General features: G+C 39.8%; 1 pseudogene; it reads right to left on the reverse strand.

Moving 5' to 3' along the window:
* The window catches only part of LOC122050529, a 39,601-nt pseudogene extending 15,643 nt beyond the window's left edge, over positions 1-23,958 (reverse strand).
* Positions 23,959-26,153: the final 2,195 nt, after the last annotated feature.

Genomic DNA, 26,153 nt, shown 5'->3' on the forward strand with positions numbered 1-26,153 from the left:
TAGTGCACAAAACCAATATTCTAAAGAATTAAAACTCATATCCTGAAGATTTACAAATGTCAAACTAGTGTTAGAAAACACACATTTATGTGATTTCAGCTGCTTATGCAAGCTCCAGATTTTTTTTAAAAAAAAGTGACTACGGAGCAGGAATAAACATCGACATAAATCAACCAAGAGTCCTTATGGAAAATGAAGAATAATTTTATTCAGCACATAAATTTAAAAGTCAGCATTTGACTGTGCAAGATGAAGTTGATGGATTAACACTTAACACGATAGAGATTACATTCAGTCTTCTAACACAATGCAGATTTTAACATTTAATTGATTCTTTTGCTCAAGCATGCCCAATGCATTTAAATAATCAACGGTGTATTACAGTTAAGCAATGGATACTACAAAAGTAGGACAAATAAAGAGGAGGAAGAGAATTTTGCAGATAGTGATGCGGTACAAGGAATAAAACTTACAAAGAGAACCAAATATCATAAAAACTACGAATTGCAAGCCCCAATCAAAATCTAATTCAGAAATTGTTTGTATGGTTTAGCCATGAAGTCAGAAAACTCGAAAATGTTCCTAAAAGCCAAGTTTTATCTTCCATTAGTGTAACAGAGGTCAAAATCCATTTTAGAAACATCAAAATTTCAGATAAGTACTAGGGTAAAGATACAAAATCACCTGGAGTGCCCTTGAGTAGAGTTGCAGCTTCCTCAGATTAAGCATAGCAATAGATAGATATCTCATCCCTTCCAAGAGGTTTCCCTTCCCCAACATACTTATCAAGTGTACTTGTTAAACAATTTCTTTAAGTTTCCATTATTAACTTCAAAATAGGTGAATGTGAGAGCCTTAACTGCTCCTTTTTTGCCCCACCTTCACTTGCTTCAACATCTACCAAGTCAAGTGAACTATCTGCAGCTTCTTCGGATAATTCCCCTTCGGAAATGAGCTCTTCATCTTCTTTGCCTGCACCATCCAGAGAATCAGCAGATTCCAGTGGTACCTCCAGGTCAGAAAACCCATTTTCGAGATCATCTTCCTTATCGCCTGAATTTGCTCCAGTCTGAGAAGATAAATATCGACTCCAAATGACAGGTTTTAGAAAAATAGGCCCACGTGTATATATGACTTCAGTTGAATGGAGCTGCTAATTATATTAGAGCGTTCCGTGTAAAGGCACTCCCCATGTTTTAAACTACCACTGCCTACATATATGTAGGCAAGCTAACTGTGAGGCAAACCAATGCAGTTGCTCCTGAAATTTGAATGCGAAAACCAGAATTATATTCTAACCTTAAATCTTTTAACTCATAGATTGAGAATACTCTCAGTATAACATGCTAGGTAACAGAAAATTTAATGAAAAAAATATATTAGAAAAAACATGTCCACGAAAATATGCATATTTTGGAGGAAGGGTTGACGCCCTTAAGCAAGCAAAGACAAAAAAGATGAATGAAAAAGAACTATCATGAAAATAATTAGTAATAGAAACAAAGCTGTTGCGCAAAGAAGGGGGCAATACCTCTTAAAGAAGAAGAGGAAGAGAGAAAGAGATTGCGCGGAGCTACAAGACAAAGACGCACAAAAGGAGAGCAAATGAAGGAGAAGAAGAAGAAGAAGAGGAAGAAGAATAGTTACCGTAGTTCGACGACGTGTCTACTCCACAAAAGTGGTTGAAACTTTATTAGAATTCTCTCTACACAAAAGAATCACATTCAATGATTCTTGTGATTATTGTTGTACAATAGGTTTACAATAATCCCTATAAATAATGCATAAACCTCAGACCCGGTAAAATCGTAACAAAATTTTGTTATAAAAATCACAACAAAATTCTTTTATGAAAAACCGTAATAGAATTTTGTTATATAAAATCATAATAGAATTTTATTACGAAAAATCTTAATAGATTTTTCTTCCATAGCATCCATCGCATTGACCTTCATCCAAATATAAGTTACACGTCAACAATCTCCACCTTGGCGAATATTCACCCCTTCGAAGAACACGAGTGATCCCGTCCGGAAGCTAAGTCAGATGAAGGCGGGCCTCGATGTACTAGAGGTTGACGGAAAGTCGCTACGGTGCACGATCTACCTGGCACTCTCCGGAAGGGTGATGACGAAGGTTGATGACCGGGATGATGACGCTAGGGCCCTACATATACTCAGACAAGCTCACGAGTCGTTAGAGACCATAAATCAGGGAAAAAGTCCCCGGGTCAGGCCCTCCGACGCTCAAGTCAGGTACTTTTTCCCCAGAAGCACAGAGAAAGGACGAAAATTAAAGACGAGTAAGAAATGACGAGTGAGCATACCTGCGTAAGGGACAAAACATCCCTTTTTATACTGCAACGGATGTTTCTGGGGTCTGGCGGGTGTCAGGGAATGTCGGCTGTCAGACTTTGTCTGGCGGTGAATGACACGTGACACATTCTCATAGGCCGGCGGCAGAACCAAAGGGGTAGTGAGCCCCGACTGTTAGCATATTTCTTGACACTCTGATTATTCTCTGACAGGCAGTTACGATTCCCTTGCTTGCTTGTCCTGTAGTGCCTGGCATCCTCCGCTCGTGATTGCTACGTTAGGTCTTTACACTTGCTAACCCCGTTCTGATATCTTGCTAACCCCGATCTGATATCGCCTCCAGACCTGTGCTTCTAACCTTATCCTATGCATCTCCTATTGCAGCCCCCAACCGGTCTTGCCTCTTATTGGCATTACGCGTCGCGCCCTGTATACCTTAGCTCGGTTCTATTTATCCCTACTCCCAAGCTGTACGTCTGACTTCATCTAACCCGACCTGTATGTCTGCCTCCAACTTTACTTATCTTGGACCATGAGGATATAAATCCTGCCCTGTATCCTTGGCTAACACATCCCGACCTGTACGTTTTATCGATCCAAGTATCTTGAGCCATAAAGCTATAAATCCTGACCTGTGTGCATCGGTCTGCTTCCGCTAATCTTGAGTTCCGACCTATACTCTTTGATCCCTTTATCCAACGTCGTGCGGATATAAGTCCCGACCTGCATCCTAGGTAAGCGCACCCCCAACCTATGCGCTCGGTCTGTAGTCCGACCTGCTTCTGTTTGCTGTTATCCTTGGCTTGTACGTTCCGACCTGTATGTCAGGTCTGTATTCCGACCTGTTTCTGTCTGCTGTTATCCTTGGCTTGTATGTTCCGACTTGTACGCCAGGTCTGTATTCCGACCTACTTCTGTCTGCTGTTATTCCTGGTTCATATATCCCGACCTGTACGCTAGGTCTGTATTCCTACCTGCTTCTGTTTGCTGTTATCCTTGGCTTGCACGTTCCGACCTGTACGCCAGGTCTGTATTCCGACCTACTTCTGTCTGTTATTCCTGGTTCATATGTCCCGACCTGTACGCTAGGTCTGTATTCCGACCTGCTTCTGTCTGCTGTTATCCCTGGTTCATATGTTCAGACCTGTACGCCAGGTCCGTACTACGCCAGAGGCCTTCCTTTCCTCGCCTTTACCTGGCCTATGGGCTCAGTCCTTAGCTGTACCTGGCCTGTGGGCCTAGTTCTCAATTGTACCTGCCTGTGAGCCCTGTTCTCCGCTGTACCTAGCCTATGAGCCCTGCCCTTGATTGCTATCGAGGTTGGATCTTGTCCAACTTGTAATCCTATCCTTTGACTGCCCCATCAGCTGAGACTTTGACGATAGCCACGCAAGTTTGACTTCTGACCATGGCCATACAAGCTGAGACTCTGCCCATGACCACGCAAGCTTGACTTCTGACCTCCAAGGGGCTAAACTTCTGACCATTCCATGGGCTTAACCGTTGACCACGCCATCCGTCGGACCCCCTTCTCACGCACCGTATCAACGAGTATTTGAATAAAGCTCCATCTGGATTTCTGGGTCTGGACTTCCTTCCTCTAACATCTAGAGATATGGATTAAATTTAAGCAATGCTTGAACTTCTATGTGACCACTGGCTTTGCCAGCATGTCTACAGCATTGTATGCAGTGTGAACCTTCTCAAGTTAAATTTTCCCAGAAGCAATCAACTCTCTAATATTGTAAAACCTCACATCAATGTGCTTGGTTCTCGCATGATACACCTAATTCTTCGCCAAATATATAACACTCTGACTATCGCATAACAACTTGACTCCACCTTGCTGAACGTCTAGTTTTCTGACCAACTCTGTAAGTCATAAAGCTTCTTTCGCTGCTTCAGTTGCTGCCATGTACTCTGACTCCGTAGTAAATGTTGGTGCGGGTAGCACTAACGGTCTAACCTAGGTTTTGATGAATGACAAATAGGTTAAGTTAGTTTTGTTGTTGTCTGACACTTTGATCGAGTGTGCAGGAGAAGTCCAGACAGGTCGATGGGCTGACCGGATGTCTGGAACGAAGTCTAGCTAGGTCGACGGGCTGACCGGATAGCTGGCGAGAAGTCCAAGCGGGTCGACGGGCTGACCGGACGCTTGGCGAGAAGTCCAAGCGGGTCGATGGGCTGACCGGACGCTTGGCGAGAAGTCCAGCTAGGTCGACGGGCTGACCGGATAGCTGGCGAGAAGTCCAGACGAGTCGAAGGGCTGACCGGACGTCTGGCAGGTAAGTAAGGTAAGTCACTGGAGGGGAGTGACTGCGAGGACGCGTTCCCGGGAAGGGAACATTAGGCGTCGATCCGGCTTAGATCCATTTCGGATATCCAAGTCGAGATCGTGACTAGATTCTGGTCTCGGAAAGACGGAATCTAACTCATACTCCTTTTTGCTAATTCATGCTCACTTTGCTTTTGCTAACAATCTGTGTTGCAGGGTAAATTTGCCTCCGGACTAACGTTTGTCTTGCAGGACGGATTCAGCGGGAAAACAGGGTCCGGGCGCCCGGGAGGGAAATTTCATCCTGATCGCGCGTCGCCACGTGGAGCTCGCTGGTTGGACTTGCCACGTCTCACCAGGGCGCCCGGAAGGCATCCAGGGCGCCCCGAGCCTCATATAAAAGAAGGGTCAGAGGAGAGCTTCAGTACAACAACGAAAAGAAAAGTCTTCCACTGCTCTGCACTTCTGCGACGCTAACAAAGCTCCGACACTACGCTCCTTTGTTGTCTTTATTGTCGGTATTTGCTTTTCATTTTCATTAGCATTCATTGTACTATTTTTTGTAATCATTATTTCGAACTGCTAGTGAATTGCCCAACGAAAGTGGTCAAGGACCACGGGCCTTCGAGTAGGAGTCGTCACAGGCTCCGAACGAAGTAAAAAAACATTTGTGTCTATTTTACTTTTCCGCTACGTTTATACTCCAAAATTTCGAATCGATATTCATCCCCCCCTCTATCGACTCTAACGGTCCTACAAGTGGTATCAGAGCGGGTACCGCTCTGATTTGGTGCAACCACCAATCAGGCAAAGGGGGGACTTTTTGAAAGAAAAATTAGATATCGTTTGTCTTTAAAATAAAACCTTACGCCTTTCGTTTTTTCCTTCCAAAACTAAGTTTGAAAAATACATCGCCATCTTTTCACCATTGCTTAGTATTGACAAGATATTACATTTTCAAAAATTTGAAATAATATTTTTTTATTAATATTTTAATAATATTTTATTATTTTTTCGAAAATAGTGAAATATTATTTTTTTCGGCACTGCTAATCCAAGACCAAGTCTTGGGATCTTTTGTTTGTTTCTCTGTGTGCAAGAAATTATGACTCTTCTAGAAGGACGGAACCCCTGCGAACCACCACCATACGATCATGAAAACTTCAACTACTGGAAGCGATTAATGGAATGCTTCTTAGGAAGCGTAGACATCGATTATATGCTAGTTTTGAGGAAACCTTCTCAAAACTCGGAACTGAACAAAAAGGTAAGTAACATTATTTGTAATATTTTACCTAACAATATTTTATGCAGATTAGAAAAGTACAAGAATGCATATGAGCTGTGGACCCAGTTGATCAAGCTACACGAGATGCCGATGGAGCTAGAAGACTAAGTTAAAGTCGAATCCGGACTCGAGTCAGATCCAACAGGGAAGCCTGCTGAATTAGGGGTTGCGCTCAAGGTTAGTAATATTTACCAGAACACCCTTGCTAGTAGTAGTTTAAAATATGCGCATGTTAATTTGGATATGTCTGAAAGTATATGTGAAAATAGTGTACATGACAATACTTGCAAAAATACCTCTAGGATATTTTCTGATAAAACAAATATAATTACTTTAGAAAATATAGAAAATCTGAAAATAATTAATAAATCTAAAAATTTGAATTTAAACCTAAACAAATTTGAAAATTCAAACAAAAAAGATGACAAGGTCAACATTGATCTAAAATTAATAAATTATTCAATCTAGACAATATTAATCTAGAAAATGCTATCCAAAACCAAGATAATTTAATTAATAAGAAATTAAACTTTAAAGATAAAACTAATCTAATAAATTCAATTAACCATATCAATTTAAAAGGCAAAGAAAATATAAGGATAAAATCAAACACTTTGATAAAATCAAAACGGAATTTAACAAACTTAAAATTAAATGTTAAAGATAACATATTAAACAAAAATAATCTAGAAATTTCAAAATTAACAATTAATAAAAAGCTAAAAGATAAACCGTTAAGAAAATATAATTCAAACAGTTTAGTTAATTCAAATTTAAAAATAAATAAAAACTTAAACTTTAAAAATAAGCTATTAAAGAAAGATAATTCAATTAACCCAATAAAATTAAAATTGAAAGAACATTCAAATATTAAATATACTCTCTTAAAGAAAGATAATTTGACCAATTTAATTAATTCAAAATTAAAAACTTAAATTTAAATTACAAATTAAACATTACAACTTAACTAAAACCAACTCTAATTATACAAACATTTTAAATTAAAGACCAATGATTTAGAGGGAGGCTCCAGAATAACTGGCACCTCCAAAACTAACTTACCCGACAGGGTAACCCAAACAAACTAACCCGGCAGGGTAATTAGGATTAGTTAAAAAGAGACCAAGTTTAACTTGAATCATGGTACAGGTGAAGTTTTTGGATGATAGTACGTTAGGGAAGCTTGGGCATCGCATGTCTAGAAAGATATGGCTTCGATCTGGTGCATTTGGCCAAGTGGAACTGACCGAAGCTACCCTTAAATGGATCCTAACTAGTTAGACCAAGGTTTAATACTAAGCTCCGTGGATAGGACTATTCGGAAAACCTCGAAAGGTTGGCTACTTCTAATTGTTGATACAGTCTGACCTGGATGTTGTTTTGCTGTTGACACTGATTTAAGTTTATATCAGATATTTAACTCAGATTAATTACTAATCTAGGTTGACTAGGTTGACCTGATTGAGAAAGTCCTAACTGGGATGTTAGGTAGTTGGAAAGTCCTGGTGAGTGAAGCCAGGCAGATTGGAAATCCTGGTGAGTGAAGCCAGGTGAAAACCCTAGTGAGTGAAGCTAGGTGCAAGTCCTGGTGAGTGAAGCCAGGCAAGGGAAAATCCAGATGGATCAAGGGTGATCGGACATCTGGTGTTGAAAAGTCCAAGAAGGAAGCTTGGCATGCGAAGTCAGAGAGGGCTCGGTAGCTCGTTCTCTAGGACCAGATGAAGTCGGAGAGAGCTAGGGAGCTCGTTTCTCCGGACTAGGTCAGAGAGGGCTCGACCCGGACTGAGTCAAGAAGCTGGATCGGTCTGCGGACCGGTGTGAGACACTGATCGGTCCGCCGACCCTTTATACCTGATCGGTCTGCCGACCGATCAGGAATTGATCAGTGGCTACTGAACGTTTACTGATCGGTCTGCAGACCGATCAGAAATCGATCAGTAGCCTACTGTGATGTTACTGATCGGTCAGGAGACCGATCAGGAAGCTGTAAACGTTTGGGAAGAACGCTATCTGATCGGTCTCGGGACCGATCAGATTAATGCCTGATCGGTCCGCAGACCGATCAGAAGCTGCGCGTATTTGGAAACAGGGCCATCTGATCGGTCTGGGGACCGATCAGATTAGTGCCTGATCGGTCCGCAGACCGATCAGCGATGATCCAGAAAGCGTGGATCGGTCTGCGGACCGATCCACGGTATTGTTTATTTTGCATGTACTTTTTCTGATTGCCGTATTTGTCTTCACCATCTGTTTTTAACCATCTGCTGTGAGTCTTTTGAGCTTGCAGGTTGCAGGTCACATTCTCATGGTTGAATTCAAATTGAGCTTCATTAAGAGAAGAAGACAAGTGCTCTTTACACTGTGATTTGCTGCAACAGATGCATCTGAGGCATCAACGTTCACTGGGTTTCTGATTGCGATTGGGCTGCGATCTGCTTGACTCCTGGGGATTGGTTCGAGCTCAGAAGACGCATATCATTGGTGTGAGTTCAGAGAACCAGGTAAGGAGGAAGAGGGATTGGCTGCAGCGCTGTTTTGCGCAGTTTTGACCAGATCTGTGACAGCAGAGATCAGATTTGAGAAGCAGTAAAAACAGCGAGAGGGGAACAAGAACAGAACAACGAAGAAAGCTTGAAAGAAAAGTCTGTGCTGTTGTGCGAAGTTCTTGAGCTCTCGGGTGAACTGCGATCTCTGTTTTCTGCTACTGATACTCGCGTGGTTGTAAGCATTTCTATTCTCCTTTGCCACCGAGTTTCTGTAAGTCTCGTGCTTTAATTTAGATCTTTCTTGAGACTCTGTTGAGAGGTTGCTCCACCGAGAAGGAGACATCTTTAGCCGGAAGTTATCCGGGGTGCGATCTACCGAAGATCAAGGAGTCGTCCACCTTACGGACACGCCGAGGAGTAGGGGCAAGTTATCCCCGAACCTCGTATATCTTTGTGTCTGCTGTGTGTGTGTTTTTCTTCCTTCGTTTTAGTTTTCCACTTCCGCTGTGCTAACTAGTTTTTGTGTAGAACTCTCTGTCTAAGTTTTTAAGAGGCTATTCACCCCCCTCTAGCCATCTAAGATCCCAACAAGTGGTATCAGAGCCTGGTGCTCTTCATCTGGACTAACATTCCAAGGAGCAACAAGATGACCATGAAGGAAGGATTCAGCACCAACAGATCACCGTTCTTCGATGGAGCAGATTTCCAGTATTGGAAGAGCCGCATGGAGTATTACCTCAAGACTGATATCTCCATGTGGTTCTCGGTCAAGGAAGGCTTCACACCACCGAAGGACGAAGAAGGTAAGGAACTCGATTCATCAAGGTGGTCTACTGAACAAACTCGTAAAGGGCAAGCCGATGCCAAGGCGGTTGTCACCTTACAATGTGGGATTGCCAAGGACCAACTCGTCAAGGTAGGTCCATTCTCGAGTGCAAAAGATTTATGGAACAAGCTTATCGAGCTCCAAGAAGGAACTCGAGATTCTCGGATAGCCAAGAGGGACCTATTCTTGAATCAACTACAAAATCTCACCATGAAGGAAAATGAAACGGTAAGTGAACTACATGGGAGGTTCAAGGAAATCATCAATGGTTTACATTCCGTGGATGAACGCGTGGAGAATCGCGACCTAGTAAGGTACGCTCTTAAATCCTTTCCAAGGAATGCCTTGTGGTCATCTATGGTAGATGCCTACAAGGTTTCCAAGGATCTTTCCATTGTTAAATTAGACGAATTCTTTTGTGAAATGGAACTTCATGAACTTGCTAACAAAGGTCAAAAGGAGAAAGGTATAGCTTTGGTTGCAGGAGAAAAGAGCAAGGATGGGAGAAGAAGGAGAGAAAAGAAGAAGGAGAAAGAGATTCCTTCATCTTCATCCTCCTCCGAGTCCGATGATGAAGGTGGATCATCATCAAGCGAGATGGCAAATTTTGTGAGGAGGATCATGAGAAGAAGCAGGAGATATAAAGGAAAAGGTAAATCTAATGATCAAAATATCGATAAGACTAATGTTACATGTTATGAGTGTAGCAAGAAAGGCCACTACCGGAGTGAGTGTCCAAAACTCAAGAAGGAGGAACGGGCCAAAAAGAAGGAGGAAAGAGCCAAGAAGAAGAAAGCTCTCAAGGCCACTTGGGATGAATCCTCCTCAAGCTCATCGGAGGAGGAAGAGAAGAAGGAGAAGAGTACTCGGCAATTGGCACTCATGGCAAGGGAGGAGTTCGAATCCGAGAGTGATGACTCAAGCACATCAGCCGCGGCTTCATCATCTTCGGATGATGAAGAGGTAACCTCTTCTCACTTAGAAAAATGCTATAAGACTATTACACATTTGTCTACCTTGCTTAAAAAATCAAAAACAGAAAATAAATCATTAAAAGAAGAAGTAGAGAACTTGAGAGCTCTTAGGGAAGATGAGGTTGATGACCTACATCTAGAGCTCCTTGAAGATGAAAACAAAGCCTTGAAGGGTGAGGTTGAGAAACTCAAGAAAATGCTTGAGAAATTCTCAACTAGCTCCAAGACATTAGACATGATTCTAAATGCCCAAAGGGCGGTCTACAACAAGGCTGGATTAGGATACCAACCTAAGGAGTCTAGTTTTATTTCTTTAGTGTCAAGAACCCAATTTCATAGATCGCATGTTTCTAGGGTTCATGAGACTAGGAAGAAGGTAACAAAGGCATGGGTGCCTAAGTCTTTCATTGTAGATGCATTAGGTCCCAAGACTTGGGTACCTAAAACATCTATCTTTCGTGTCTTGTAGGCATTGGTAAAGGGGGAGCGTCTATCAACTTGGTTTGTTGATAGTGGATGCTCCAAGCACATGACCGGGGACAAGTCACTATTTTCTACCATTCAAAACAAAAATAGAGGTAATGTGTCATTTGGTAACAATGGTAGTCTTAAGGTTGTAGGAGTTGGAGACATTCATATATCCAAATGTCTCCATATCAAGAATGTCCTTCTAGTCAAGGGGATGACTTTTAATCTCCTAAGTGTCAGTCAATTGTGTGATACGGGTTACACAATTGAATTTCATTCAAGTCAATGTTTGGTTAAACACATTGACACACTTGACACGGTACTAGTAGGCACAAGGGTTGATAATATTTATCAAGTATCGTTTAAAAGTGCTACTAATGCTTTGATTAAGTGTTTTATGTCAAAAGAAGAAGAGTCTTGGCTATGGCATAGAAGGTTGGCACATGTAAACATGAAGAACATCCGGAAGTTGGCCAACCAAGGATTAGTGCGAGACTTACCCAGCATCAAGTACCACAAGACCAAACTATGTGATGCATGTCAAAAGGGTAAGCAAACAAAAGGTGTTCATAAAGGTAAAAGCATTGTAAGTACATCTACTGCTTTAGATTTATTGCACATGGACCTATTTGATTGCAGTAGTGTAATATCATTGAATGGAAGTAGATATTGCTTGGTAATCGTTGATGATTTTACTAGATACACATGGACTTTCTTTTTGAAACATAAGGACCAAACTATAGATATTTTATTTCCTTTTGTAGAAGAACTGAAAATGAAAAATCGACAACAATTAAAACCATTAGAAGTGATCATGGTGGGGAATTTCAAAATCATAGGTTTTTAGAGTTTTGTCAAGAGAAGGGATATAGGCATGAGTTCTCTACTCCAAGGACCCCACAGCAAAATGGGGTTGTGGAGAGAAAGAACCGAGTCTTACAAGAGGCTGCACGAAGCATGCTCAATGAGTACTCACTACCGAGCTACTTATGGGCTGAAGCTGTGAATACAGCTTGCTATGTGCAAAATCGAGTTTTAATACATAGGTTTTTAGGAAAGACTCCCCATGAACTTTGGTTTGGGAAACCACCTACAATTAAACATCTTAGGGTGTTTGGTTGTAAGGTGTTTATTTTAAACACCAAGGACCATCTTGGGAAGTTCACGGCTAAGGCTGATCAAGGGATACTGGTCGGGTATTCTCTTACTAGCAAAGCCTATCGAGTCTACAACAATAGGACCAAATTGATTGAAGAGTCCTCTGATGTAGTCTTTGAAGAAATCCCTAACTTAAATGATCAACCAAGGGATGTAGGAGAAATTCAATTTGAACTTAGAAATCTAAGTTTGAATGATCAAAATGAAGAATGAGTTGAAGTTGACTCTGATGTTGATGAGCAAAGGCAACAAAGAACTCAATTTGATCCTTTGCCTGATATTGAGTCCTCGCCTGTGCCGAGTGAGACCATTCATGAGGCACCACCAACACCAAGACAATCTAGGATAGCCACTAGTCATCCCCAAGACCAAATTGTGGGAGACATTCAACAAGGGGTTAGGACTAGATTATTCTTTAGAAATGAGTCTAATGAAGTCGCATTGATTTCAGAGATTGAACCAAAATTAGTTGATGAGGCATTGCGCGATCCTGATTGGATCATAGCTATGCAAGACGAATTAGGTCAATTTGAAAGGAGCCAAGTGTGGGACTTGGTTCCTAGACCGAAAAAGACCACCATTATTGGAACTAAATGGGTCTTCAAAAATAAGTTAAATCAAAAGGGAGAAGTTGTAAGAAACAAGGCAAGACTTGTAGCCAAGGGCTATAGTCAAGTCGAAGGTCTCGATTATGATGAGACTTATGCTCCCGTGGCACGATTAGAGTCCATTCGGTTGATGCTAGCTTTTGCTGCACATAGAGGTTTCAAACTCTATCAAATGGATGTTAAATCTGCCTTCCTAAATGGTTTTATTAAAGAAGAAGTCTATGTTGAACAACCACCGGGGTTTGTGAATACCGAAGCTCCAAACCACGTGTACAAGCTCAAGAAAGCACTTTATGGGCTTAAACAAGCACCACGAGCTTGGTACGAAAGGTTGTCAACATATTTACTAGAAAAGGGTTTTGTGAGAGGCCAAATAGACCCAACACTATTTCTGCGTAGAGATGGTGAAAATATTTTTGTAGCCTAAGTATATGTCGATGACATAATTTGTGGCTCAAATAACAAGGGCTATTTGAATGAATTTATTTCTCACATGGAAAGTGAGTTTGAGATGAGTCTAGTAGGAGAATTGACATTCTTCCTTGGACTTGAAATCAAATAAACTCGAGATGGCATTTATGTCCATAAGACGAAATACACTCAAGAGATGCTTAGAAAATTCAATATGAGTGACTCTAAGGAAGTGTCCACTCCAATGGCGACAAACACTCGCCTTGACAATGATGAGAGTGGAAAACCAATTGATCTAACGCAATATAGAAGCATGATTGGTAGTCTTCTATATCTCACAGCTAGTCGACCGGACATACTTTTCGCTGTGGGCATGTGCGCTAGATATCAAGTCTGTGCCAAGGAATCTCATTTAATTGCAGTTAAGAGAATATTGAGATACCTTAAGGGCACAATTCGAGTAGGTCTATGGTACCCTCGTACAGAGTCTTTTGATTTGATAGGCTATACCGATTCCGATTATGCTGGGTGCAAATTGGATCGGAAAAGCACTAGTGGGGGTTGCCAATTTTTAGGTTCATCTTTAGTTAGTTGGTCAAGTCGGAAGCAACATTGTGTTGCTCTCTCCACGACCGAGGCTGAATATATTGCCATGGGAGAGAGTGTATCACAATTGTTGTGGATGATACACACCCTAGAGGATTATGGACTTTCTTATAAGGGTGTACAAGTGCTATGTGACAACATTAGCACGATCAACCTAACTAAAAATCCAGTCCATCATTCAAGGACCAAGCACATTGAAGTGCGTCATCACTTCATTAGAGATCACGTAGCTAGGGGTGACATTGTGCTCACATATGTAGAGTCAAAGTCAAACCTAGCCGACATTTTCACCAAACCCCTTCCGGAGAATGAATTTAGTCATTTAAGGAGGGAGTTGGGAATGTGTTTGGCTCCTTAGGTCATTAGAACTTCACCATGATCAATAAGGACTATTAAAATGACAAGAGTAATTGGGACAATAATTTGGGCAACTTGGGAACATCTCACACAAACAATAAGGTTTAACAAAATATTTTTGTTTGCTAGAAATGGGGTGAGATGCTAGGATCAACCCAATTATTCAAAATGTATCATGCATCCCTTGAATAATTAGGTTGAAGAGACATTAATTGAGTATGGGGAAGGCCATTACATAATTCATGTGTATTTGGCTCCTAGATCTTACTCATAAATTCCAACCAAGGAATCTTGGTTGGACTTTTGCCTAGAAATTTTCTAATCATGGTTGATGGTTGATGTGTTGATTGGTATTGTTGCTTGGTTCATGTCATGACTTTGATTGATAAAACGATAGGTTATTAAAGGGAATAATAACAACCTGGATATATTTTGACAAACTTGAAACTAAACATAACATGGATCAAGAATTTCAGCTTTCATGCCTTGTTTGAAAATTAGGACAAGTTGTTTATATTTTGACAAACTTGAACCTGATCATAGAGATGAGTTTAGCAAAAAATATGTTTTGAACTCTTAAGGACCAAGAAGACAGAATTCCATATGGTTGGAGTTAGTGTGAGGTTTTGTTTGATAAGAAACTGAAACTTTAGGGCTTTAAAACAAGTTCAGACCATAACTTTTAGGTAAGAGTTATGCTTGTAGATCCTCCAGGTTCTAGGTTCTGAACTTGGAAGTTTTCCTAGAGAAACTTCCACGAATTATCGAAACAAGTTACTGAAATTAGAACTTTCAGTTACTGGAATTACAACTTTCAGTTACTGAAATTACGGGAGAAATCAGACACTGATCGGTCTACGGACCGATCAAGTCAGCCTGGCACGCTCGAGCCCGCTACTGATCCCTTTCTGATCGGTCTACAGACCGATCAGAGAGATCCCTGATCGGTCCGGAGACCGATCAGATCAATTCGGCACAAAAGCCACTGATCAATCTCTGATCGGTCTACCGACCGATCAGGAAGCTCTCTGATCGGTCCGTGGACCGATCAGGATGTTCCTGGATCGGTCCAGGGACCGATCAGGAGGCGTCTGATACCTTCGGATCGGACAACCGTCCGATCATTTCTTCACTGTACACCCATCTAAACCTTTAAAACCTCCCGATCCCTTCTTTTCTTCGTTCACGCGAAACCCTAGCCGACTCTTCCCACCAGCCCACCCTTTCTCTTCTCTTTGCACGCCAAACCTAGCCGAAGCTCTAGCCCTCGGAAGCCCTAGTCTAAAGTTCAAATGGCACCAAGGTAACTTCTTACCTCTCTAAGAACTTGGCATTGTGTTTTCATTTCTCACTGAATCTTCTGTTGTTTTGTTGTCTCGGTTCTTAATTGTTGATGGCTCCGGTGCTCACTCATTGCCCCATTTTACCCCATTGTGTCCCCTTAGGAAGAAATCAGTAGGTGAGGGTACTTCCAAGTCCAAAGATAAATCCAAAGCTCCTGCTGCTCCTTCCCGACCTCAACCATCCAGTTCGGGAAGATTTCCCAACCAACAGTTTGAACAATCCTTTAAGGAAAGGACCTTCAAATTGCTCCCATGTAGATCAGTCGATAGAAAATACATGAATGAGTTTTGTCCAGCCATTATGGAGACCATAGCCTACTATAAACTTGATTCCTTGGTCTATTTAGAGAGAGATATCAATTTTGACCTAGTCTCTGAATTCTATAACAACCTTCATCAGACTATTGATGGTAGTTATAGATCAAGAGTGGCTAAGCAAAACATTGATTTCAGCTTAATTGCCTTCTTTGGTTATTTAGGCTGTCGTATGTGTTCGGGGACGGTGTTCTCATTCTATCCTTCTTTGCCTGAACCCGTGCCTCATCCTCTTGATGTCTCATCTGACTCGATTTATGAGTACTTCTTTGGACATCCGAGACCAGATGGATTAGATGAGTTAGATGTCGACTTTCCTACATTTGCAGCCCTTGGCCTTTCTGCTCCTGATTACATTATTTTCAAAATTGTTACAAACTGTCTTCTCCCTATTACTTCTAAACCATTGGCAGAGATTCAACCGTATCATTGTCTGATGCTTTACGGGTTGCGTAGGCGTCTTGACTTTGATGTCATGTCGAGTGTCTATACGTCTATCATATCCCATAGCGAGCCAAGCGGTTACACCATCTATATGCCTTTTGGGCATGTAATTACTGACTGGCTTGAGACCCTGGGTATTGATGTCTCTAAGGGGAGGATAGTAAAGATGGTTAAGCAGAATTGTCGACTTGGGAAACGTGCGTTTTCCAAGTCTGGAATCTTAGGACAGGATGGGACAGTTAGGTGGAAGGATGGGAGGGCACTTGGTGAGTTACCTCGACGACAAGTTGCTCCCGTTGCTGCTCCTCCTGCTGCTGACGATGGGGAGGCCGATCCTGATCTGCGCTGGCAGATCGCCGAGCTGGAGAGTCGCTTTGATCGACACGAGGAGATGGTGGCTGCTGAGTTCGATGGACTACGTATTCGGATAGACCAGCGCTACGATGACCTGCGCGGGCATATTGACCAGCGCTTCGATGATATGCGCAGTCATCAGGTGGTGACACAGCAGTTGCTACTCGGATGGATGGCACGCTACCCGCCTCCGCAGTCTTATCCAGGCTATTCATCCTCCAGCGTGCCGCCTCAGGATTTCACCCCTCCTGCCGATGATGGCGGTGTTCCTCAGTGTGAGGATGTTGATTGATACAGTTTGTTTGTTGGCTGTCTGTATTTTAGATGTTATTTGTTAGTCTTTATGTTGGACCTGGATGTTTGCACTTCGATGCTACTCATATATTTATGCTACTCGGTTTTATATTTGCTTGCTCCTTATTATGCTTCATTTTCTGTTTTTATTATGCTGTTCCTATGCCATGATTTGATTGTATCTTTTGTCTTTCTTACTGTCGTATTGTGACCTTAGAGGGAACTCTAGGTCAGTTAAGAGAAGGCAGTATGGATTAAGGGGGAGCCTTTTGAGTTTTTGTCACCTCATTTGCACCTTTTCGGTGTTTGACAAAGGGGGAGAGGATACCTAAGTTTAGAAATGTATGAAAGCTTGATTTTAGGGGAGAGGATAACGGGAAGGATCTTGATTCCCGTCATTGACTTGGTGGTGTATCCGTCTTAGGGGGAGGATCCCGATTTCCCTAAAATTATGGGTAAATGAGCATTTCTGATCTAAACTTAAATCGTGTTGTCAAACAACAAAAAGGGGGAGATTGTTGATACAGTCTGACCTGGATGTTGTTTTGCTGTTGACACTGATTTAAGTTTGTATCAGATATTTAACTCAGATTAATTACTAATCTAGGTTGACTAGGTTGACCTGATTGAGAAAGTCCTAACTGGGATGTTAGGCAGTTGGAAAGTCCTGGTGAGTGAAGCCAGGCAGATTGGAAATCCTGGTGAGTGAAGCCAGGTGAAAACCCTAGTGAGTGAAGCTAGGTGCAAGTCCTGGTGAGTGAAGCCAGGCAAGGGAAAATCCAGATGGATCAAGGGTGATCGGACATCTGGTGTTGAAAAGTCCAAGAAGGAAGCTTGGCATGCGAAGTCAGAGAGGGCTCGGTAGCTCGTTCTCTAGGACCAGATGAAGTCGGAGAGAGCTAGGGAGCTCGTTTCTCCGGACTAGGTCAGAGAGGGCTCGACCCGGACTGAGTCAAGAAGCTGGATCGGTCGGCAGACCGATCCAGTGAAACCTTGGACACCTGATCGGTCTGCCGACCGATCCAGTGAAACCTTTATACCTGATCGGTCTGCCGACCGATCAGGAATTGATCAGTGGCTACTGAACGTTTACTGATCGGTCTGCAGACCGATCAGCCACTGTGTTATTACTGACCGATCAGGAGGCTGTAAGCGTTTGGGAAGAACGCTATCTGATCGGTCTCGGGACCGATCAGATTAATGCCTGATCGGTCCGCAGACCGATCAGAAGCTGCGCGTATTTGGAAACAGCGCCATCTGATCGGTCTGGGGACCGATCAGATTAGTGCCTGATCGGTCCGCAGACCGATCAGCGATGATCCAGAAAGCGTGGATCGGTCTGCGGACCGATCCACGGTATTGTTTATTTTGCATGTACTTTTTCTGATTGCCGTATTTGTCTTCACCATCTGTTTTTAACCATCTGCTGTGAGTCTTTTGAGCTTGCAGGTTGCAGGTCACATTCTCATGGTTGAATTCAAATTGAGCTTCATTAAGAGAAGAAGACAAGTGCTCTTTACACTGTGATTTGCTGCAACAGATGCATTTGAGGCATCAACGTTCACTGGGTTTCTGATTGCGATTGGGTTCGAGCTCAGAAGACGCCAGTGATGACTGTGATATCATTGGTGTGAGTTCAGAGAACCAGGTAAGGAGGAAGAGGGATTGGCTGCAGCGCTGATTTGCGCAGTTTTGACCAGATCTGTGACAGCAGAGATCAGATTTGAGAAGCAGTAAAAAGCAGCGAGAGGGGAACAAGAACGAGACAACGAAGAAAGCTTGAAAGAAAAGTCTGTGCTGTTGTGCGAAGTTCTTGAGCTCTCGGGTAAACTGCGATCTCTGTTTTCTGCTACTGATATACTCGTGTGGTTGTAAGCATTTCTATTCTCCTTTGCCACCGAGTTTCTGTAAGTCTCGTGCTTTAATTTAGATCTTTCTTGAGACTCTGTTGAGAGGTTGCTCCACCGAGAAGGAGACATCTTTAGCCGGAAGTTATCCGGGATGCGATCTACCGAAGATCAAGGAGTCGTCCACCTTACGGACACGCCGAGGAGTAGGGGCAAGTTATCCCCGAACCTCGTATATCTTTGTGTCTGCTGTGTGTGTGTTTTTCTTCCTTCGTTTTAGTTTTCCACTTCCGCTGTGCTAACTAGTTTTTGTGTAGAACTCTCTGTCTAAGTTTTTTAAGAGGCTATTCACCCCCCTCTAGCCATCTAAGATCCCAACACTAATGACGTCCAAGTGACTCACCAAGCTTAGAAGTTTATCCGAAGAATGCCTATTTGTTGAGACCAAAGCTAAACCTGAATCTAACAAAAGTTCAACCAAACTCTGTAATTAAATCTAATTCATCTCACAAAATTATAGGATTCTCTGATTGATAATCTAGATCGGGTGAGAAGAATAAGGATCAAATTAATTTTCAAATTAAATTAAAATTAATTAAAAATTAAATTTCGAATTAAAACTAAATTATTTTTTTTTAAAAAAAATTAACTTTAAAAATTATTTTAAAAAATTAAATTAACTTTAAAAAATTATTTTAAAACAAAAATTAACTTAAAAAAAATATTTTTAATTTTAACTTTAAAAATTTTATATTTAACTTAAAAATTTTATTCTAAACTTAAAAATTATTTTAAAATTATTTTCAAATTTTTTAAAAAATTATTTTAAAAACTCTTTTAAAAATCATTTTAAAAACTTTAAAAAATTCTTTTAAAAATTATTTTAAAACATTTTAAAAATTATTTTAAAAACTCTTTTAAAAATCATTTTAAAAACTTTAAAAAATTCTTTTAAAAATTCTTTTAAAACATTTTAAAAATTATTTTAAAAACTCTTTTAAAAATCATTTTAAAAACTTTAAAAAATTCTTTTAAAAATTCTTTTAAAACATTTTAAAAATTATTTTAAAAACTCTTTTAAAAATCATTTTTAAAACTTTAAAAATTCTTTTAAAACATTTTAAAAATTATTTTTAAAAAACTCTTTTAAAAATCATTTTCAAAAACTTTAAAAATTCTTTTAAATCATTTTTAAAATTATTGTTATTTTAAAAATTATTTAAACATAAAAATTATTTTAACTTAAAATTATTTTAATATAAAAATTATATTTTTAAATTATTTTAACTTAAAAATTATTTCAAAAATTAGTTTAAAAACTTTTAAAAATCATTTAAAAACTATTTTAAAAATTATTTTAAAACTATTTTAAAAATTATGTATCATTTTGAAAAATTCTTCTTATTTTTTCACTATAATAAAATTCTTTTAACTTAAAAAAATAGTAATAATAATAAATTATTTCTATAGACTATTTTCACTTTAAAAATTATTATTTTGACCTTAAACTTATTTTTAATCTTAAACATCATTTTAACCTTAAAACAATTTTTTTTTAATTTAACTGAAAACTAGATCTTAAATTAAAACTCATTAAAACTTAATTTAAACATTACTTTTCAATTTAATTTAACCTAACTGAAAATTAAAACTTAAATTCCGTTAACTTTAACTTTAAACTTAATTATGTAATTAATAAGTAGAACTTAACTATTTAAGTTTAACTTTATTTGAGAACTAAGCTTGATTTGATCAGAACCTAGGTTTAACCTTAGTAAAAATATTAAAATTACTGTAAGTCATTTTTCTTAATCAACCTTTAAAATATTAATTATTTTTATTAAAACATAATTAAAGTTTGACTTAAATTGAACCTTACTTAACCTTGTTTAATAACGAGTTTAACTTCAAATTACCACCAACTTTAAACTAAGTCAATCCAACTTAAAAGGAAGTAAATGAAAAGTTAAATTATAACTAACACCTTCATCAATTAATACAAAATTTAGATTATAGCAAAATTTAATCAATAAATTATTAATATTGATCAATTATTGAATTAATAACAACTTATCTTACTTAACATTACACTAAAGGTTAATTTATTTCAACTTAATCTAACATTAATTACGGTTAGTCAAATTTAAATGAACAATTTTATAAAGATAATTGTACAATCGTCTAAAACACTTAGGTACAAAAATATGTTACGGTTGTAAAATTTTATATTAAGGGAAAGTAATAAATAAGGAGGATTAATAAATTAAAGGAGTATCAAATTAAGGGGGAGGTTTATTTTTTAATTATCTCCTTAAGTGTTATTTTTTAATCTTCTCTTTAAAATCCCTCTAGAAAATTCTACCTCAATTTTAAAAAAAAATATATATCTACTTTAAATATTTTTAGCAAATATTTTCAAATTTTAAGTGTCAAGTTCAGGGGGAGAAATTAATTAAATTTTTTTTTTTAATCTATTTTAAAACTAATTTATTCTTTGAACACTATTTTTCAAAAAAAAGTTAAATTTATCTGAGTGTTTGCAAAATTGGAAGTTTAATCCCACCTAATTTTTAAACCTGATTTAAAAAGTTGACTATTGCAAATTTAAACTTATCCAGTTTTGTAACATATGCTTGAAAATTAAACTTAAACATTTATTTTGGCAAATTTAATCTTACTTGTTTAATTTTTGCTTTGTTTTGAAAAATTGAAGTTAAAAATTTACCTTTTTGAAAAGTAAATGTTACTTAAACTTGAAAAGAAAACTTGAAAAACCTGATTTAAAAATTTTACACGCTTGAAAAGTTAAACTTGATTAACTTTAAATTTATACTTTTCAAAATTCAACTTGTCTCCCCCAAGTCAACTTGATCTTTTTTTCCTTGGATTTAAAAATTGTACTTGAATTTTGAACCAAACTCAGATATTCTTTTCAAGATTAACTGTGATTATTTTTTTACAGTAACTCTACACTATGATTGTTTACCCTTGCTTATTTTTTTTGATGAATGCCAAAGGGGGAGGGTTAGGTGGTTAAGTTAGATAAACCAAATTGAAAACACTAAAACTAACTTTAAAACCGATGTACCTGTTTTTTTGCGTTCTTTCACTAACTTAACCAGGTTGTCATTCCATCAAAAAGGGGGAAATTGTTGGTGCGGGTAGCACTAACGGTCTAACCTAGGTTTTGATGAATGACAAATAGGTTAAGTTAGTTTTGTTGTTGTCTGACACTTTGATCGAGTGTGCAGGAGAAGTCCAGACAGGTCGATGGGCTGACCGGATGTCTGGCACGAAGTCCAGCTTGGTCGACAGGCTAACCGGATAGCTGGCGAGAAGTCCAAGCGGGTCGACGGGCTGACCGGACGCTTGGCGAGAAGTCCAGCTAGGTCGACGGGCTGACCGGATAGCTGGCGAGAAGTCCAGACGAGTCGAAGGGCTGACCGGACGTCTGGCAGGTAAGTAAGGTAAGTCACTGGAGGGGAGTGACTGCGAGGACGCGTTCCCGGGAAGGGAACATTAGGCGTCGATCCGGCTTAGATCCATTTCGGATATCCAAGTCGAGATCGTGACTAGATTCCGGTCTCGGAAAGACGGAATCTAACTCATACTCCTTTTTGCTAATTCATGCTCACTTTGCTTTTGCTAACAATCTGTGTTGCAGGGTAAATTTGCCTCCGGACTAACGTTTGTCTTGCAGGACGGGCGCCCGAAAGGAATCCGGGCGCCCAGAGGTCCGGGCGCCCGGGAGGGAAATTTCATCCTGATCACGCGTCGCCACGTGGAGCTCGCTGGTTGGACTTGCCACGTCTCACCAGGGCGCCCGGAAGGCATCCAGGGCGCCCCGAGCCTCATATAAAAGAAGGGTCAGAGGAGAGCTTCAGTACAACAACGAAAAGAAAAGTCTTCCACTGCTCTGCACTTCTGCGACGCTAACAAAGCTCCGACACTACGCTCCTTTGTTGTCTTTATTGTCGGTATTTGCTTTTCATTTTCATTAGCATTCATTGTACTATTTTTTGTAATCATTATTTCAAACTGCTAGTGAATTGCCCAACGAAAGTGGTCAAGGACCACGGGCCTTCGAGTAGGAGTCGTCACAGGCTCCGAACGAAGTAAAAAAATATTTGTGTCTATTTTACTTTTCCGCTGCATTTATACTCCAAAATTTCGAATCGATATTCACCCCCCCTCTATCGACTCTAACGGTCCTACAGTAAACAATACAACAATAGATTATATCATAGATTTCAACAAATAGGTCCTCCTGCTGAACACATATCCTGTAGTAGACCTCCTGTTATCTAAATCTCCTACATAGTCCACATCTATGTGCCCAGCAACTGAAGGATCTTCCGATTGTCTATTAAGCATGATGTCATAATCAGTTGTATTTCGCAAGTATCTAAAAATCTACTTCACTGCATCCCAATGTGGTCGACTAGGATTTGAGAGAAACTTGCTTACCATACTAACTGCTTGCGCCAAATCTGGTCTCGTTCAAACCATGACATACATCAGACAACCAACAAAACTAGCATAAGGAATCTTTGACATCTCTTGGATCTCATCATCCATCTTTAGACACTGTGTACCGGATAACTTGAAGTGATGCCCTAAGGGTATGCTTACCGACTTTCCATTCTTCATGTTGAACATATCCAACACCTTCTCCACATAGCTACGTTGAGACAACCATAGTCTCCTCTCTATTCCTGTGAATCTCTATCCCAAGAATCTTCTTGGTCTCTCCCAAATCTTTCATGTCAAATTTCTTGCTCAGTAGTCTTTTCAATTTGTCAACTTCTTTTATCTTCTTTGCAACAATGAGCATGTCATCTACGTATAGTAGTAAGAAAACTAGTGATTCATCTTTCAAGGCTCTTCACATATATGCAATAGTCATACTTACATCTCCTATATCCATTTTGAATCATATATAAATCAAAACGTTTGTACCATTGCCTTGGAGATTGTTTCAATCTATAAAGTGTTTTCTTCAACTTGCAAACCAACTGCTCTTGTCCGAACTGACTAAATTCCTTAGGTTGTGACATAAAAATCTACTCCTCAAAATTTCTATGAAGAAATGTCGTCTTCACATCCATTTGCTCCAATTACAAATCGTGATATGCCACCAAAGCCAACACCGCTCTAATTGATGTATGTCTTACCACTGGAGAGAATTTCTTCATAATCAATCCCCTTTCTCTGTAAATACCCCTTTGCTACCAACCAATCTTTGAACTTCACTTCTTCTCCCTCTAGCATTGCTTCTTTCTTCTTGAATATCCACTTACACCCTATATCTTTCTCTCTTTCAGGAAGTTTAACTAGATCTCACATTTGGTTCATAGCACCTGTCCACCTGTCCTTCTCAGAGCTATGTATAGTCTCCTGAAAAGATATAGGGTCTTCGCTACTAGTGATAAACGCATAAGATACCAAGTCTTCAAATTCGTATATGTTGGGTGGTATTACGACTCGTCTCGTTCTACCACCAGCTATAGTGCGATACTCCGTGTGCTCTGAGCTAGAATCATCAGTGTCACGAGTCTCTAGCTCCACCTGCATAACATCTTTCTCCATGTTGCTCTATGGCATTTCATTTCCTTCTTCCTGAGTTCGTTATAGCATAGTTTTCACGTCAAACACCATATCTCTTATCACCACCTTGTTTGCCTTAGGATCCCAAAGCTTGAAGCCTTTAATTCCTTTCTGATACTCCAGAAAAATGCACTGCTTTGACTTCGCATCCAGCTTTGATCTTTCCTCACTGGATATGTGTATATAGGCTGGACATCTAAAAACTCAAAGATGAGAGTAATCTACTTGATTCCCTATCCATACTTCCTCTGATACTTTACCTTCTAGTGTTACCCTTGGTGATCTATTAATGAGATAACATGTCATGTTAACCGCTTTCACCAAAAAATTCTTTGCAAGTCCTGCATTCAGCCACATCTTGCCTTCTCAATGATTGTCCTATTCAACCTTTCCGTCACCCCATTCTGCTGAGGTGTCCTGTGCATCGAAAAATGTCTCGTTATCCCATGCTGCTCACAAAATTCCTAAAAGTTTGAATATATGTACTCAGTCTCATTGTCTGACCTAAGGTATTTGATCTTCCTTTCGGTCTGGTTCTCTACTTCAGTTTTCCACAGTTTAAACTTTGCAAAAGTTTCCGACTTGTGACATAAAGTATACCTGCCCTTTCGTGAGAAATTATCAGTAAAACTCACAAAATACAAGTGTCCTCCATGTGATGAAACACTGGCTGGTCCTAGAGATCCGTATGTACGTAGTCCAGAATTCCCTCCGTCTTGTTTATTGTCATCTTGAATTGCACTTTGCTTTATTTCCAAAGAACACAGAATTTGCGGAATTCAAGCTTGCATGTCTTGACACCCTTCAACAAATCTCTCTTGTGAAATTCTAGCATCCCACGTTCACTCATATGTCCTAGCTGCATATATCATAAGACAGTACTGTCTGATTTAGACTCCACTGAGGCGACTCCACCTACAACTATAGTCCCTATTAACTTGTAGATGTTTCCTGCTACCTTTTGTCCTTTTATTACCGTCAGAGCTCCCTTGCTGACCTTCATCACCACGTTTACTAATTTGTAATTACAGCCAATATCATCCAGTGTGTCTAGTGAGATCAAGTTCTTCTTTAACTCTGGTATATACCTGACATCACATAAGATTTTTGAACACACCATCAAATATCTTGATTTTGGCATTCCCTATGCCGATAAATCTGCATAACGTATCATTTCCCATCAACACTGAACTAGAATTATTCACTGCCCTATAGGTGTCTAACCACTCCTTGTTTGGAGTCATGTGATATGAACATGCAAAGTCTAAGATCCATGCATCCGTCAACTGCTCTGAACTCAACATAACTGATAGCATATCTCTATCACTACTCTCTGAATTTTCTTCTTTGCAGACTTTGCCGAACTACCTTTGTTCTCTGCAACATGTTTCTTTATCTCTAGACAATCTCTCTTGATATGACCTTTACCTCCACACTTGTAGCACGTGATCACCTTCTTCCTTATCGACTTAAAATGAGACTTGTTGTTGTTATCAGATCCATGTCAAGATTTGCTCTTACCATGCTCTTGGTTACTATTTACCACAAGTCCTTCTCCTTGAGAAACTTCATCACTTGTTTTCTTCCTTTGGTGAAAACCTAACAATGCACCCGTGATCTCCAATTTAAGAGTTTTCTTATCCCACATCAAAGTAGTAACCAAATTCTCGTATGTATGAGATGAAGGTAGAGAATTCAACAACATTAGTGTAGAACTGTTAGACAGGCCAACCCATGGTAGGGCGGGTCAGCCCGTGGCGGGGCGGGTCGGCCCATAGCGGGGCGGGTCGGCCCATGGCGGGCTGACCATTTGGCAGGGCGGGCCGACCCGTCAACTTAACGAATTGGAAAATTTCCAACCCAAACCAATTCAAGGCGAGTTGCGGGTTTGGCGGGCCAACCCACAAGCCCATCAAATTTAAAAAAAAAATAAAAAAATATTTCATATCTTCAACATTTTACTTCGAAAAAGTTTCATCAATCAAATGTATCCATAAACATGTATTTTAAATATAAATGAACACAAACTAGCACTTATGTGGGATAAAAGGTACTATTTTTATTTCAAAATTATAATAAAGAAAGATAATAAATTCACATAAAACTTAGTTTACATGTGTTTCTCAACCCGCGGGCCAACCAAGCCCGTCGCGGGCCGACCCGCGCGGGTCGCGGGC

The sequence above is a fragment of the Zingiber officinale genome, chromosome 3A (assembly GCF_018446385.1).
Source record: "Zingiber officinale cultivar Zhangliang chromosome 3A, Zo_v1.1, whole genome shotgun sequence".
Classification (NCBI taxonomy): domain Eukaryota; kingdom Viridiplantae; phylum Streptophyta; class Magnoliopsida; order Zingiberales; family Zingiberaceae; genus Zingiber; species Zingiber officinale.